General features: G+C 42.2%; 1 pseudogene; it reads right to left on the bottom strand.

Moving 5' to 3' along the window:
- Window positions 1-3,513: 3,513 nt before the first annotated feature.
- On the bottom strand, window positions 3,514-5,398 carry LOC132530280 (serine/threonine-protein kinase Sgk1-like; annotated as a pseudogene).
- Window positions 5,399-15,516: the final 10,118 nt, after the last annotated feature.

The raw sequence follows: 15,516 nt of genomic DNA, 5'->3' as shown, positions 1-15,516 counted from the left end.
TAATCAGAAGTGGAATTTGAAAAAAAGTCAAGTAGTATTTTTCCTTCAAAGAGTTATTAGAGTGGGAACTGATTTTGTTGAATTATTTTTTTTTTCTTTTTAAGGTAAATTTGAGACTGCCATGAACACTAAATGTGTTTCTGTGGAAATATAAATTACATAGATATTTTGGAGAACCGGGTGTCTATCCCTGGCTTGTGGTACTTGGGTGTCTGGAACTTTGGGAAGTGAGTTGTTCTAAACAGCTGAGTTTTATAGATGACTTAGTGTCTATCCTTGTAGGTTGGAAACTTTTAAAGTTTTACTGTTTCGGGTAAAAACTATCTGAAGATATGTTTACTTATTTTTTCTTTTTTAAAACAGAATATGCTAAAATTATTTAGCTTTTTCTTGATGAAGCATGATTATTATGGATAACAGCATTTTTTATGGAAATACAGTAATGTTCTGAGAGCCTATTGAAGTGTATTGTTCTGTCTGCTATTGCAGCAAATTATTTCTGTATTATTCTTTTTTCTAGAAGTTTCCTTTTATTACCTGTCATTTCTTACTTTTGTCACTGTGTACTTTAAAAAAATCTTTTAAAATGTTTAAAGTGTTTGGATTAGTTACATGTTTGGAAATTAGCTAACAATGCTCTTTAGAATCTTGTATAAAGGAAGAGTAAATGGGCTTGGAGTGAGGCCAAGACTACCTTCTCTAACTGTTCGTATTTAAAAAAAATTTTTTTATTATGTATAAAAATTTTTTTTGGTGTGTATTATTCTCTCTACACAAAAGTAGAGAGAATAGCATAATGTACCATCACACCATTCAACAATTACCAACTTCTGGGCAGTCTTGTTTTCTCTACACCTCCCCTACTTTCCCACCTTACAGCTGGATTAAAAACTGCTTTCAACATTAGTATGAACTCATACTTAGCTTAATATAGATACAGGTGGTTACATATGGAAACATTTAGGTATATTTGTATATACACCAGTTAGTATACACACACATATTTCCTTGCTCTGTCAGGTGAGCGGGTCTAGAAGCAATGACACCGCAGTAGCAACAAGCACTAGAGCCCAGATCTTGGTTTCTGATACCATTCTCCAGTAAAATAAACCAGGGCTTCTTGAAAAAATGGCTGATTTTAGGACTGGAGCACAAAATATACAAGATGAGCCTGGAATGTCTTATAGTGCCAGAAAGTAAAAATGTGCCAAACACACACACACACACACACACACACACACACACACACACACACACGAATACGCAATAATAGAGATACGTCAAAAGGTCCTAGAAGCTAACTGAAATAGTTCCCAATAGTCAAAACTGGAACAATTTGAGCAATAAAAGAAAGCAGCACTGTATTATAACTCAAAGTATAAAATAAGTATCGTTGAGTCCGTACTGATAGAAATAAGTGAGTAAATAAATAAATAAATAGAGGAGAAGAGACAAAGCTCCAATGCAGACTTTCAAATAATTTATGTAAATACTGCACCTTTAAGGAGGGGGAACATAATAGCCCCACTCTGTAAGTGTGAGCTCCGCATGGGGACTTCCTTCCAAAGACTACGCTATAAAAGGGGGATCAAAGAGTAACTTCACAGTGGAGAAACATGGCAAACATTACCAAAGTCAACATCAGTAGCCACAAATCATGTTGATAGTATGTACCCTTGATATAATATGGTGAAAATCACATTGACCTCTGTACTCGTCTTCACCAAAACCCATAACCCCAGTCTAATCATGAGAGAAACACCAGACAAATTCCAGTAGAGGCTCATTCTACAAAAGGTCAGACCCGTACTCCTCAAAACTGTCAAGGTCATAAAAACCAATAGGAGTCACTCATGGCCAAGAGGAGTCTAAGGAGACATGACAACTAACTATTCAGCTAGTGTCATAATTGTCTGTGCTGTGACTGCATCTCTGCCAAAATTATATTACGGGAATATAAAAGATGAAAAACATCCATTTATTAGGCTTATATGACACTGGTAAAGTTTTAATCTTTAAAAATGTGTATTCATAATGTTAAGAAAGTCAATTCCAGAAGAGGGAAATAGCAGGAAGAGGATTACATTTCTAGCAAGGGTGACTATCACTGGAAGATTTAAGGCACAAACAAAAGAGAAAAGAGAACCAGGTAATGGATGCAGCAGAAGTGAATAAAGAAAGAAGAGGGGACAACAGGAAAAAGAGAAGAGAGAGAGAGATACATACAGTGGAGAGAATGTCAATAATATTCTGTTCGCCAGTAATAATAGCTGCTGACCTAAACAGTCTCTGTTCTGCCATCCCTTTTTTGGATTCTTTATTTACTATGAATACTAACGAAAAATTATCAGAATAAGATTGAGTACTGTTTCTTGACATTTTTCTTTTTCTTCGGTGGTACATAAGATAATTTTCTGGACATGTAATTTCAAAACATGTTTTGGTCTGTTGTCATCTTCTGAACTAACCATGAAAGATAGACTTGTCTTGCATAAACTGAGACAAACATGTATTTACATATTCAGTGAGGAATCTAATTCATGGAGAGTTGACTTATGATTATATCTTTATAAGAAGAGCACTGCTTGCTTAGAAAAGATGGCGACTATGATTACATTTGCCAAACTACTCCATGACTCGGAAGCTAATCTGGAGAAGGACTGAAAAAAATAACAATGCAAAAGAAGCTGTGTCTTGCTGTTCATTAAGTTATATATCTGTGGTCATTTTTTAAGTTATATGTTCAGATATTGTCAGTTGTGACCTTGACACCTTTGCCAATGTGTTTTTTGTTTGTTTGTTTGTTTGCGGTACGCGGGCCTCTCACTGTTGTGGCCTCTCCCGTTGCGGAGCACAGGCTCCGGACGCGCAGGTTCAGCAGCCGTGGCTCACGGGGCCAGCCGCTCCGCGGCATGTGGGATCTTCCCAGACCAGGACACGAACCCGTGTCCCCTGCATTGGCAGGCAGACTCCCAACCACTGCGCCACCAGGGAAGCCCCGCCAGTGTGTTTTTTTTTTTTTTCAAGGTTTTATTGCAAACCAAAGTTGGTTTATCACACACAAAAAAAGGTGTGTGGTAGGGAGGGGAGGAAAGAATTGTACATTATTATAACCATGTTAATTACAGTACATTAAAATGGTGGTTTACATTACAAATAAGCCTGTAAGTTTAAATATACTAGTGTTATAACCCAATGTACAGACTTCCTTTATACAATACATATAATTATCAGGAATGCAAAAAAGAAACAAAAAAAACCCAAAAACATAAATAATGCCCATTTTACAGGTGATATTTTAAACAATGAAAACACCAGGCTCTGACTGACAACTGGGGCATTGGTCCATAAAAACCTTTTCTAAAAATAGAAATATTTGTAGCAGCAATGCTTCTTTAAGCATCTGGATACAAGTCATTGCAAGACCATTTTCGATAAATTTTAGTTATTAACTATATCTTACAAATAAAACAGCCTACACATAAATTTATCTTCCAAATATGGAAGAACAAACAATGTCCCACGTTGTAGTGTCCTGCAAGTATCACATTGATGCTTATAACTGAGTCCTTCTGTGAGCAAGCATACCACACTCATACGGCTGATCACACAGGAAAGTCCACAAGGAAGAACAGAACGGAAACACTCGGCAACAGAAAGAACTTTGGAGCTAACACGATCTCATCAGAAAAGGCACGTTTCATAAGATGCGTTATCACGGCCCGGACAGACCTTCAGAAGCTCCTTCTCCGAACAGCGTCCTCCTACGAATGAGACCACTGCATCTGCCTGGGGCAGCCCTCTACTGCTCATTTCAAAGATAGCACTACATTGGAAGGAAGAATAAAGGAAAACCTTACAAGCTCACTGAGGAGGATGTGCTCTTCGAAAAGCTTCCAGCAAACAGTGTGCAATAAGATTGCCAAGATGTGCAAGCTTCCAGGGATGTGCAAATTCTCTTTTAAGATGTCCTGTCAGCTGGCAGCTCTGCCAAAAGGCTAACTAAAACATTTCAAAAACGCCCGTAAAATCCTTCACAACCAACCCTAAGACCATTCAGAGGAAAGAGTCCACGGGAGGTGCGTAGGAAAAGCCCAGGAAGGCCTCGGCCGCTTCCTTGACGCTGGCTGTGAGGAGGATACTGTCGGGCGACCGACCGATGGAGTTGGGGACTGGCTCTTCGGTAAACTCGGGATCAAAGTGCCGCAGGTCGCTGGGTCCACTCACATTTGGGTTAAAAGGGGGAGTAATCTTCTTATTAATGAGATCATCCCAGTTAATTAGGGAGAAGAAGATGTGATTCTTAATCTCCATAAAGTCATTCTTGGCACCAAGCCTCTTTGTCCTGTCCTTCTGCAGGAGGCCCTCCAGGACATGTCTTGCAGAATTTGTAATATTTGGCTTCAACTGGAGGGGTTTGTTCAGAATGTTGTCGTACATCTCAGCTGTGTTTCGGCTATAAAATGGAGGCAGGCCATAGAGCATCTCATATAAGACGGCCCCCAGACACCACCAGTCCACGGTCCTATCATAAGGCTGCTTATGAAGCACCTCAGGTGCAAGATACTCGGGTATGCCGCAGAAGGTGGATGTCGTGCCATTGTGTTCAATGTTCTCCTTGCAGAGTCCAAAGTCAGTAAGGACAATGTGTCCCTGTGAATCCAGCAAAATATTCTCTGGCTTTAAGTCTCTATAAACGATGTTCAGAGAGTGCAGGTAACCCAAGGCACTGGCTATTTCAGCAGCATAGAACCGAGCCCGTGGTTCCAGGAAGCATCGCTCCCTCTGGAGATGGTAGAACAACCTCTCCACCGTTAATGTAGTCTAGGACAAAGTACAGTTTGTCAGCCGTCTGGAAAGAGAAGTGAAGGCCCACCAGGACAGGGTGTTTCACGTTCTTCAGGAGAACATTCCGCTCCGACATAATATGCTTTTCCTCCTTCTTTTTCAGGATCGCTTTCTTTTGTAAAACTTTGACTGCATAGAATGCTTCTTCGGCTTTGTGTCTTGCCAGGAGAACCTTTCCAAAACTGCCCTTCCCGATCACTTTCAAGAAGTGAAAGTCAGATGGTTTAGCATGAGGGTTGGATGATGGGCCCAGGTTAATTTGCTGAGAAGGACTTGGTGGAGGAGAAGGGTTGGCATTCATGAGCTCAGGCTCCTGAGGTTGGGAGATTTTCAAAATGGACTGAACTTCAGGGTGTTTGCATGCATAGGAGTTATTGGCAATCTTCTGAATAAAGTTGTTCAGGCCCATCCTTCTCTGTTTCATGAAAGCGATGAGAATTGCTACCATGCCCCTCATCCTGGAGTAAGTGAGGGTGTCCCTAGCAGTCTCGGTTTTCACCGTCATCACCACAGAGAGAGAGCACGAGGACTTGTCAGGCCCGAGAGACCGGCTCAGCCAACACCCGCCAATGTGTTTTTAATATTAACCATCTTGCTGTTCACACAGTGATATGTTCCTAGCAATAGTTATAGTGTGTAGTAACTTGCAAACATTTATAATTGTACTATATATTTCTCTTTTTAAAGTGCTTTTACATTTAAGAAGATGAAATTTAATTTAACTGATTTTTTAAAGTCATAAAGGTTTTACTTTTATTTGGTATTTTGAATGCAGCTATAAATTCTGAATGAATTTATGTTAAGAAGTAAAAAAGAGCAGATTCAATATCTCCCCTAGACCTGGGCAAGAATGGCCCCACGTTAAAAAGAACTCTTCTTTGCCTTCCTCCCTGAGGGCAGGCCCTGCTACCACGGTGTGTAGCCCCAGGCCTGAGAGGTGGCAGGGAGTGTGTCCAGAGGATGGAGAAGCAAGGTAATATCCACTTGCGAACGTGGGAGGCCACTTGTAGTGCAGAATGGAGACGGGAGGGAAGAGAAGGAGGCAAAGCTGGGCTTGAGGTCATTTTGAAGGTGTATTTTTTTTTTTTTTTTTTTTTTTTTGCGGTACGCGGGCCTCTGACTGTTTTGGCCTCGCCCGTTGCGGAGCACAGGCTCCGGACGCGCAGGCTCAGCGGCCATGGCTCACAGGCCCAGCCGCTCCGCGGCATGCGGGATCCTCCCGGACCAGGGCACAAACCCGCGTCCCCTGCACCGGCAGGGAAGCCTTGAAGGTGTATTTTTAAAGGCAAGAAATTAGAACATACTTTAATAGTTTGTTAGCTTCATTTATAACGTTGAAATATTTAAACATATAGTAAGTGAGCCTCAATTTATATTCTTATTCCCCTTTAGCCACCAATGTTGAGGCAAATTTGGGTAGATTTTAAAAGCAAGACAAAAACACATTAAGCTCATCTGTTCCTATTTTCTTAATTCTCTTAACCTATTAATAAGTACTCTAACAGGTGATCTTTGAATTTAATCATGAATTATAGGTAAAAGGCTCTTACTTAAAGATATATCCTATAAGCTTTTCAGTTTTTAGAATAAGTGTATAAAATCATCCCAAATGTTTTCAGTGCCAGCTCTTCAAGGAGAATATTGGGGGAGGAGGAAGAAAATGGAAAAGCAATTAAATAACCAGCTATTGATACTTAGTTCTTTATGTGTTTAATGCAGAGGAAATATTTTTAGTCTTAAAAAAGGTATCCTGCTCTAAAGGATAAACTGGATGGGAAGGCAAGAGAAATGCACATGGAAAAATTAAAGTAAGACTGCAAATATGAAATCAGTGTTGCTAGTAATAAATGCTTTCAGAAAAGGAATTCAGGAAGTTTGGGTTGTCAGGGAGGCCTCCAGGCTGGACCTTGCAGTGTGAATCAGAATTGGCACATCTATTTACAATAGCCAGGACATGGAAGCAACCTAAGTGCCCATTGACAGATGAATGGATAAAGATGTGGCACATATATACAATGGAATACTACTCAGCCATAAAAAGAAACGAAATTGAATTATTTGTAGTGAGGTGGATGGACCTAGAGTCTGCCATACAGAGTGAAGTAAGTCAGAAAGAGAAAAATACCATATGCTAACACATATATACAGAATCTAAAAAAAAAAAAAAGGTTCTGAAGAACCTAGGGGCAGGACAGGAATAAAGACGCAGATGTAGAGAATGGACTAGAGGACACGGGGAGGGGGGAGGGGAAGATGGGACGAAGTGAGAGAGTGGCATGGACATATATACACTACCAAATGTAAAATAGATAGCTAGTGGGAAGCAGCCGCATAGCACAGGGAGATCAGCTCGGTGCTTTGTGACCGCCTAGAGGGGTGGGCTAGGGAGGGTGGGAGGGAGACGCAAAAGGGAGGAGATATGGGGATATATATATATATATGTAGAGCTGATTCACTTTGTTATAAAGCAGAAACTAACACACCATTGTAAAGCAATTATACTCAATAAAGATATTAAAAAAAAAAAAGAATGGGATTGGCACAGACAGATGAGGTGATATCCTGGGAGGGAAAAGCCACATAGGCTAAGGTACCATGAGACAGGTAAGCACTACGTGTGTTTGGGGGAACTGGAGACTTACTAATTTGGCAGGAGAGGACGGTTTGTATCACACACAAAGGCAAATGGACTTGAAAGATATGTAGTACTGTCTGTTTAGGGTTCTGAAAGTGTGGGCTTTACCCTGTAGACAGTGGATAGTTGCTGACGGTTTTTGAGATACAGATGATAGTATGAAATCTGTGACTTGCAAGGAACGATCAAATGGCTGTGTTCAGACGCACTGGCAGAGAGAGATGAGAGGCAGGCAGACCATCTGGCAGGAAGTCCTGAGCTCCTGGACCAGAGAACAGGCCAGGGATCAGACATTTTGAAAAAGAGACTTTTTTTTTTCACAGAATTTTAAACATTTCCTGATGGTTTTCAGAAATATCAGCAACAGTTTCCACCAGGAACAAATGACTGGTGATGAAATATAATGGAATAATAGAAAATTAAAGTAATATACATTTTCCACTTAGGACACTCATATTCCATGTCCTAGTGTTTCTTATTTACCTGTCTGCTTCTCTAAATGAAGAAAGGTAAGCACCACCTAACTCATAATTGAAGCAGTTCAAGTATATTTACAAAATTCAACTGTTGGAATATCATTATGTTAACCTTGTCTGTACAGAGCATAGGAAAGTGTCTTTAGCCCCAGGTAATGAGAACATGTCACTCCTTTATATAAAAATGTCACGTCGGGTGAGGCAAGCAATGTGGTAAAGAGGAAAAAGACATTGGAACCTAGGGGTCTGTGAGGTTGTTCTGGTGACGGTCCTTCCACCGAATGGCTCTTAAGACCTGGGGCAACTCCTTTATCCTTCTGGGACAGCCTCCCTTAAGGAGATTAAATTCTAAAAACTCCAAGGCCCTTTTCAACTCTAACGTTCTATAATTATGGAGTTAGATCTAACACCAAAAGAGCATTTCATAAAATGTATTTCTAATATACTTTGAGTCAGACTCTCTGGTTAGGTTTCCTGGCGGCTGAGAATAAATGCAAGTATGGATTTATCTACAGTTAATTTGAGGGAAACTTGAGGTAGAGTTTTTGTTTTTTTTTAATGCTGGATGTATAACAAGGTTATTAGGTCATTCAGTATGTGAAATGGTATTTCCCCTTCCCCATGAATCACCGTTAAAAATGGGTTAGTGTGTAGATGTGACTTTTTTGGGGTTTTTTTTTTTTTTTTTTTTTGCGGTACGCGGGCCTCTCACTGTTGTGGCCTCTCCCGTTGCGGAGCACAGGCTATGGACGCGCAGGCTCAGTGGCCATGGCTCACGGGCCCAGCCGCTCCGCGGCATGTGGGATCCTCCCGGACCGGGGCACGAACCCGTGTCCCCTGCATCGGCAGGCGGACTCTCAACCACTGCGCCACCAGGGAAGCCCGTGTAGATGTAACTTAATGGATGATATTCCTTCTGTGAAGTTTTTAGGGACTGCCCACGAGGGGCAGGAAGTGTGGCCAGTTCCCCGTAGACAGTGTGGTAAATTGGTTAAAAGCATACATTCTGGGGTCACATCACCTCAGGTTCAAATCTGAGTTCTGCCACTTGTTAGCTGTGTGACCTTGGGATAGTTACTAACCTTTCTGTGCTTCTGTTTACTCATCTGCCTCACTGGGTTGCTGTGGGGATTAAGTGAGTTTATTACAAGTAAAGCACTGGAACACCACCCACCACAAGGATTTGGTAAGATGTTATTATTATTAGACAAGGCAGGAATAAAGCTATTTATCTAGGAAGGCACCCTGGCGTGGAGAGCTGGAGGCTTAATTATGTGGACCAGCCTATCTCCTTCAAGATCAGTTCAGCCACTTTTTTTTTTTTTTTTTTTTTTTTTTTTTTTTTAGTTCAGCCACTTTTGCAATGATTTTTTGTATTGGTCGGATTGTAACTCCAAAGCCACAAAAAATGACTGTTCTCATCATTGTTTCATCCTATTTGTGGTTTGCTAAAGATGAATGTATTTTTTTCTGTATGCTTTCAAGAAGGAATGTTCTGCAGTGAACATTCAGGAAGAGGAGGTTTAGAGGCAGAACGAAGGAAGTGGATCTTATGTTAGCATTGTGCTTCCAGTAGATAGTGAATATTCTTTAAAAGGTGTTTTCTGGGGGAAAATTGTGCTATAGGTCGAGGAACTAAAATTTCAAGTTCAGCTGAAGCAGTGAGTCAGGGTTTCTAAGACCAGCCCCATCCAGGCTACTTCATCTTAGATAACAAACTGAGGTTGGTTTTCAACTCATAGCTAATGGATTACCTCAGATTACCTCAAATTAAGCTTCATTTATTTGGGTTTTAGAAAACTCCTAGCAAAACATCTCACTTTCAATCATCCCTGGTGATCCGAGCTCTGACCAAATAGACAGAAAAGAAAAAAAGAGAGAGGGAGGGGGACGATGGGTCTTCTTGTAGCCCCACCCTTCCTTCAGACCTTTGCCCTATTGGAGAGCAACTTTCTGCTGAGGTTTTCCTGAAGTTTCTCTCTGTTCCTTAGCTGAGAGGGAACCACGTTTATGGGGCTCATCAGAAGAGGGTGTGAAGGCTTTCTTCCTGTCTGAAGGATCTCAAGCCATGAAAAGGTCTTTTCATTCTCCGTTTGGTGGAGCCAGAGCAGGGCACTGGGCCGTTTGGGAGAGGTGTGCCAAGGCACCAGTTCCTTCCCTTAGGGCAGGGGAGGCTCTGTAGGAGTTCCTGTCCCTCCTCCAGGAGGAGGGCACACTGTGCTCCCTGGCGGGGAGCCTGACAGCAGCTCAAGTGCCAGAATTGTGCCTCCTGAGCTGGGATGTGGCCGTCCACAGTGTGAGACAAAGTGTGGAGGGACGGCGATGGTTTCCACGACTGCCCCCTAGGTTTAGAAGATGCCAGGAGAACCCTTCATACGCTGCCCTCCGAGGCTAGATCTGCACGCCGTGGAAGAGCTGCTCTGTAATGAGGGGTGCAGGAAAATGAAAAAGAAAATGAGTGTGTTTTCTTTTATTTTAAGAAGATTAGCTCTATCTCATCTCTCCTTCTAAACCTTTAATTCCAATTATGTTTGTAACCAGACAAAGCCAGTTAAACTGTGGTTTGGGCTGAGGCTGATGACAGCTACAATCTAGAAACTGATGCACAGGCTGAATTGTAAAATCTTGGGCTGAAAGTAATGGCCACGTGGGACAACGCCTGAAGGATTGGGTTGTGCCTCTCACACATCTGCTAAGGACAGGTCGACATTTGACAGAGCACAAATCAATGGAAAGGATGCCCATGTCAAGTGTATTTTTCAGGCATTCTTTGAATACCGACCCCAGCTTTACTTTTGAACCCTTTCAGGCTGAGGAGACCATGCCTTTCCCAGGCCTTTTCTAATCGGTGTGTACCTCTGATTAGACATAAACACAGGACAAGAGAAACCTTGCTGGGGTAATAGCTGATGCTCAATGAATGTGTGAAGGAATGAATGAATGAACCCAGTTTCGCATGGGCTTTGACACCAAGAGCATATACTTTAATCAAAAATCATTTCCACCAGTGGAACATCTGTATGCTTCCTGGTGTTTTACATGTATTCTATGATTGCATGTTCACTCTCCTTATAGCAGCTACAACATGTTATACAGATTTCACCTTGTTCTATTTGAATCTCATATTCCACCCCCCCTTATAATCTAGAAGGTGCGTATTTTATCATTTGTGCATTTCTCATGTCCAGGTCACCCCCTCCACCTGGACCCGCAACTCAGCCCTGCTTTCTGAATTGTGAGGAGGGCTACTCACCTGAGTGGCATTCCTTTGATTGGGTAGGACTCAGTATGTGAAAGCAGAAACAATCAAGATTATTCCTTGTCATCACTGTCTTTTCAAAAAAGTTCTATGGGGCTTCCCTGGTGGCGCAGTGGTTGAGAGTCCACCTGCCGATGCAGGTGACACGGGTTCGTGCCCCGGTCTGGGAAGATCCCACATGCCGCGGAGCGGCTGGCCCCGTGAACCATGGCCACTGAGCCTGCGCGTCCGGAGCCTGTGCTCTGTAACGGGAGAGGCCACAGCAGTGAGAGGCCCACGTACCGCAAAAAAAAAAAAAAAAAAAAAAAAAAATTCTATGAACTATTTCCTTTCCGTCCCCTGGATTTATCACTCCTTCTTAGAAAGTAAAAATCTTTAATTCCAGTGATTTAAATGTCTGGCCCAATGTAGTAGTTAAAATTCTAAATGTCATCCAAGTGGTCATTCTTCCTTTGCCCAGCTAGGGTGGGTTTTGGGTGGGGCCCCCTGCAGGGAGGGAGGGGGTAGCCGGCTTCTGCTCTGTTCCCCCCGCTCCCCTTTGCTCTTCAGTCCCAGCTCACACTCATTCTCTGTGGGTTAGGCCCAGACGGAGTGGGGATTTGGGTGGAAAAGGGGCACTGTCTTATGTTGAAGGTGTTGTCTGGCTTAAGTGGATATTTATAGCTGCTTCTTTCTCTCCAGGGGCTTTTGTGGTTTTCTCTAGGGTTCTTGTTGGACATATAGCTCATTGTAATTCCCAGGATGGCCAGAACTTGCCCCTTAGCCCTCAGGCGTTGAGTCCACCCCACACTGACCCTGCTAGAGTCCAGATCCACACCCTCCCCCTTCTCGGGTAGAGTCTCCGTCAAGACTGCTCCAGGCTGGCTCTCTCCTGCAGGGTCCACATCTGTTCCATGGAAAACTTCCCTCACCATCAGTCCAAATACCAGTGCCTCCTTCTTTCTGTCCAATAATCTCAGCCCCTTAACTTTAGATCTCCCAAATGTGAGGCAGACACTTGTCTTCTGTGTCTCCCAACCTCTAAGAGACACACATGAAGCTCTCCATTTGTCCCCCTGAATTTCTCTCACTAGGCTTGAGGGAGGGGAAGCACCTGTGTTCTCTCTTCCACGAGGGAAGTGAGAGAGGGAAGAAAAATTCCACCCTGCAGCAGCCTTCTCCAAATGCAATCTCTTTCACAGCTTCTTTGACTTTAGAATTTCTTATACTGGCTCTGAGACATCACCTCTGCAAGTCCTGGTATAGGCGGTCGATGCACCTCACTTTGGAATGTGCAGGTACCTGGCACTACGGGTTTGTTCTCAGATTTGAGGTTTACCTGAAACTGAGCACAAAGCATTCCATTTCAACATCCTGTTACATATGTATATAGAGGATAGGTATTTTTACAAACCCTGCTCATTGTACTGTGTTGACATGGAGAAATTGTATAAAACAATAATAGCAGATTCTTACATAGCACAGCATTTATTGTATGCCAGGCACTGTTCTAATCCTGGCATTGTTTAGTGTTTTTGTTTTTATAGCAGTATTCACATATTTATTGAAAGGTATAAAATACATGTGGCCAATGTTGTTATTTTCATTTGCAAATGGAAGTGTCGGAAAGTATAAAGACCTGTACTTAACTTTTTGTCAAGGTTATCTGCCGTCAAACTACTCTCATTGAGGCTTCTGCAGGTCTGGAATTCTCTTTCCACTGGATAAGAGTATATAGTGGGAATCCCAGTTGATGATAACTTACTTGTTAAAAAAAAAAGAAAATCAGCACAGTCAAGTTTCTTAGTCGTAAGGATTTTTGGATTTTGTCCTTGAAAGAGGTCAGGATCTTCCCGAGTCCTGGGTCCTTGAATGTTCTTTCAGTCATCAAAAGTGGAGTCCTTTATTTTCTCATACTCTGATTCCAATGACAATTCATTCACTTTTAGTTTTTGTTTTTCCAATTTAAGATCAATTAGATTACCAGTTTATTATAAAAGGATGCAACTCAGGAACAGCCAGATGGAAGAGATGCATAGGGCAAGGTATGGAGAAGGGACCACAGAGCTTCCATGCCCTCTCCAAGCACACCCCTCTCCCAGCACCTCCACATGTTCACAACCCAGAAGCTCCATTTAATCCTTATAACAACTCTGAGGTAGATACAGTTATTACTCCTATTTCTCCAGATGAGAACCCTGAGGAATAGAGGTCTCTCGACTTGCCCAAGGTCACTCAGTAGTAAGTGTCAGAGCTGGGATTTGAACCTGTGTAACAAAGCTACATGTGTGCTCCTGACCACTGCATTATGCCGCCTCACATGCTATTGTAGAGGGAGGGGCATCCTCTCTGGAGCCAGGCGGACCTGGGATGAATTCCATCCAGCTCTACTTGCCATGTGACTTTGGAAAAGTTACTCTTACCTCTAGTTTCTTCCTCCGGAAAATGAGGATAATGCATTTGGCCTTTTGCATCCATGTGGCATGCATTCGGTGGGACTGGGCCCTTCCCACTCCTTCTCTACTCTCCTCCCACCATGCTAGCTGAAGAAGAGTCTGTTTACATCAGGTGCTCCGAATCCTTTAGGATCTGTCCAGCATGGCGATAGTAAGCCCTGCTCTTGCTTAGCAAGCAACCAGAGATGGCATTTCTGCTCTGTTTAATGTGTGGTCCTCTCTTTAAGAATGTAGGGAAGGTCCTGCAAAGATATTTCTCTATTTCTGGTCAAATGCAGGCCTTGAGTGAAGTTTCTCAGTTGTGTGTCCTTCTTCCAAGTAGTCCTGAAACATTTTCAGGAGCAGCAGAGCTTTGGGGAAGGGTTCTAGCAGGATGTGAGTAGTTCCTCCAGCAGCCTGGCTATGATCAAGACTGTACACAAGGGCACCATGTGGTCCCGGGGACCTTGGCAGAGGGGGTGCTCTGGTGCATTTAAGTGGAGAAAAACCTACAGTTTCACCCTTCATCTTCTTTAACATGTGAAAGTGGCACCATGAGTTCTGGTATCAAACAGACCTGGGTTCAAAGCCCAGTCACATGACTTTGCAAGACAGGTCAATTAATTTAGTCTTACTGAACCTCAGTTTTCTCACTTATGAAATGGGACCATAATATTTACCTCTTGGGGTGGCTGTGGGGCTTAAATATTATCAGGGCTCCTCAGAAATTAAGAGAGGCCGAGCTCACTCCCATTTTAGAAACTCCTAATACATTAGAACAACAACAACAACCAAAAGTCAAAATGTCAAAAATAGGGTTATGAAAATACTGATTTTTACTTTTACTAAATTTTTACTTTTTAAAAATTAATATTCTTAGCATACACAAATATAATTATGTATTTGCAAGATAAGGATATGCTAAAAAATATTAGTTTATACTTCATGAGATGTCATTTTATAAGGGACAAAAATTCCTGTTATTGTCTCCATGTACTTGAGTCTTTTATGTCATTGACAAATACAAGTTTGTATCTGAGGCCCTTCATGAATGTGAGCCCTGGGCTGACTGCCATGCTCCTGCCCCTTGTTAGGGACCTCAGGCTTTGCCGAAGCCGCCGACTCATAGGAGGCACTCCCGGACCTTAATTACCATCCTCCCTTCTTTCCATTTCCCTTTCTACAGCTGCCACTAGAACACAGTGAGAAGGCCTTCCATAGCGCTTTCATGGATTTGGCCTTAGCATTGTTCCAGGGCCCCATAACTTTTTTCTTGCAACTTGAGATCTTATTTTACTTTCATTAGTTTCCTTGCACTGGGGCAATAAGGACACTGGAAATAGTCTCACTTCATTATTGTTTATCATCCATTTTTTAAAATTGAGAAGTGATCCACATACCATAAAACTTGTCCTTTTAAAGTATACAGTGGTTCAGTGGTTTTTATTTCCAAGGTTGTACAGCCATCACCACTACCTAATCCCAGAACATCTTCAGCACCCCAAAAAGAAACCCATCCATAGTCCCTCCCCACTCCCTCTCCTCCCGCCACCCCCCCCGCCCCATCCTTGGCAACCGTTAATCCATTTTCTGTCTCTGTGGATTTGCCCGCTCTGGATATATGGTAAAAGTGGAATTATACAATATGTGGTCTTTTGTGTCTGGCTTTTTTCACTTAGCATCATGGTCTCAAGTTTCTTCCAGTATGTAGTATGTATTGCAACGTAATATTCTCCTGCATGGATATGCCAGATTTTGTTTATTCATTCATCAGTCAGTGAACTTTGGGGTTGTTTCCACTTTTTCGCTATTATGAATAATATTACCGTGAACATTCATGTTCAAGTTTTTTTTGTGAACATGTATTTTCAATTCTGATAGTAT

Source organism: Lagenorhynchus albirostris, chromosome 12, assembly GCF_949774975.1.
Source record: "Lagenorhynchus albirostris chromosome 12, mLagAlb1.1, whole genome shotgun sequence".
NCBI classification, from domain to species: Eukaryota; Metazoa; Chordata; class Mammalia; order Artiodactyla; family Delphinidae; genus Lagenorhynchus; species Lagenorhynchus albirostris.
This window is presented reverse-complemented; position numbering and strand designations above follow the sequence as displayed.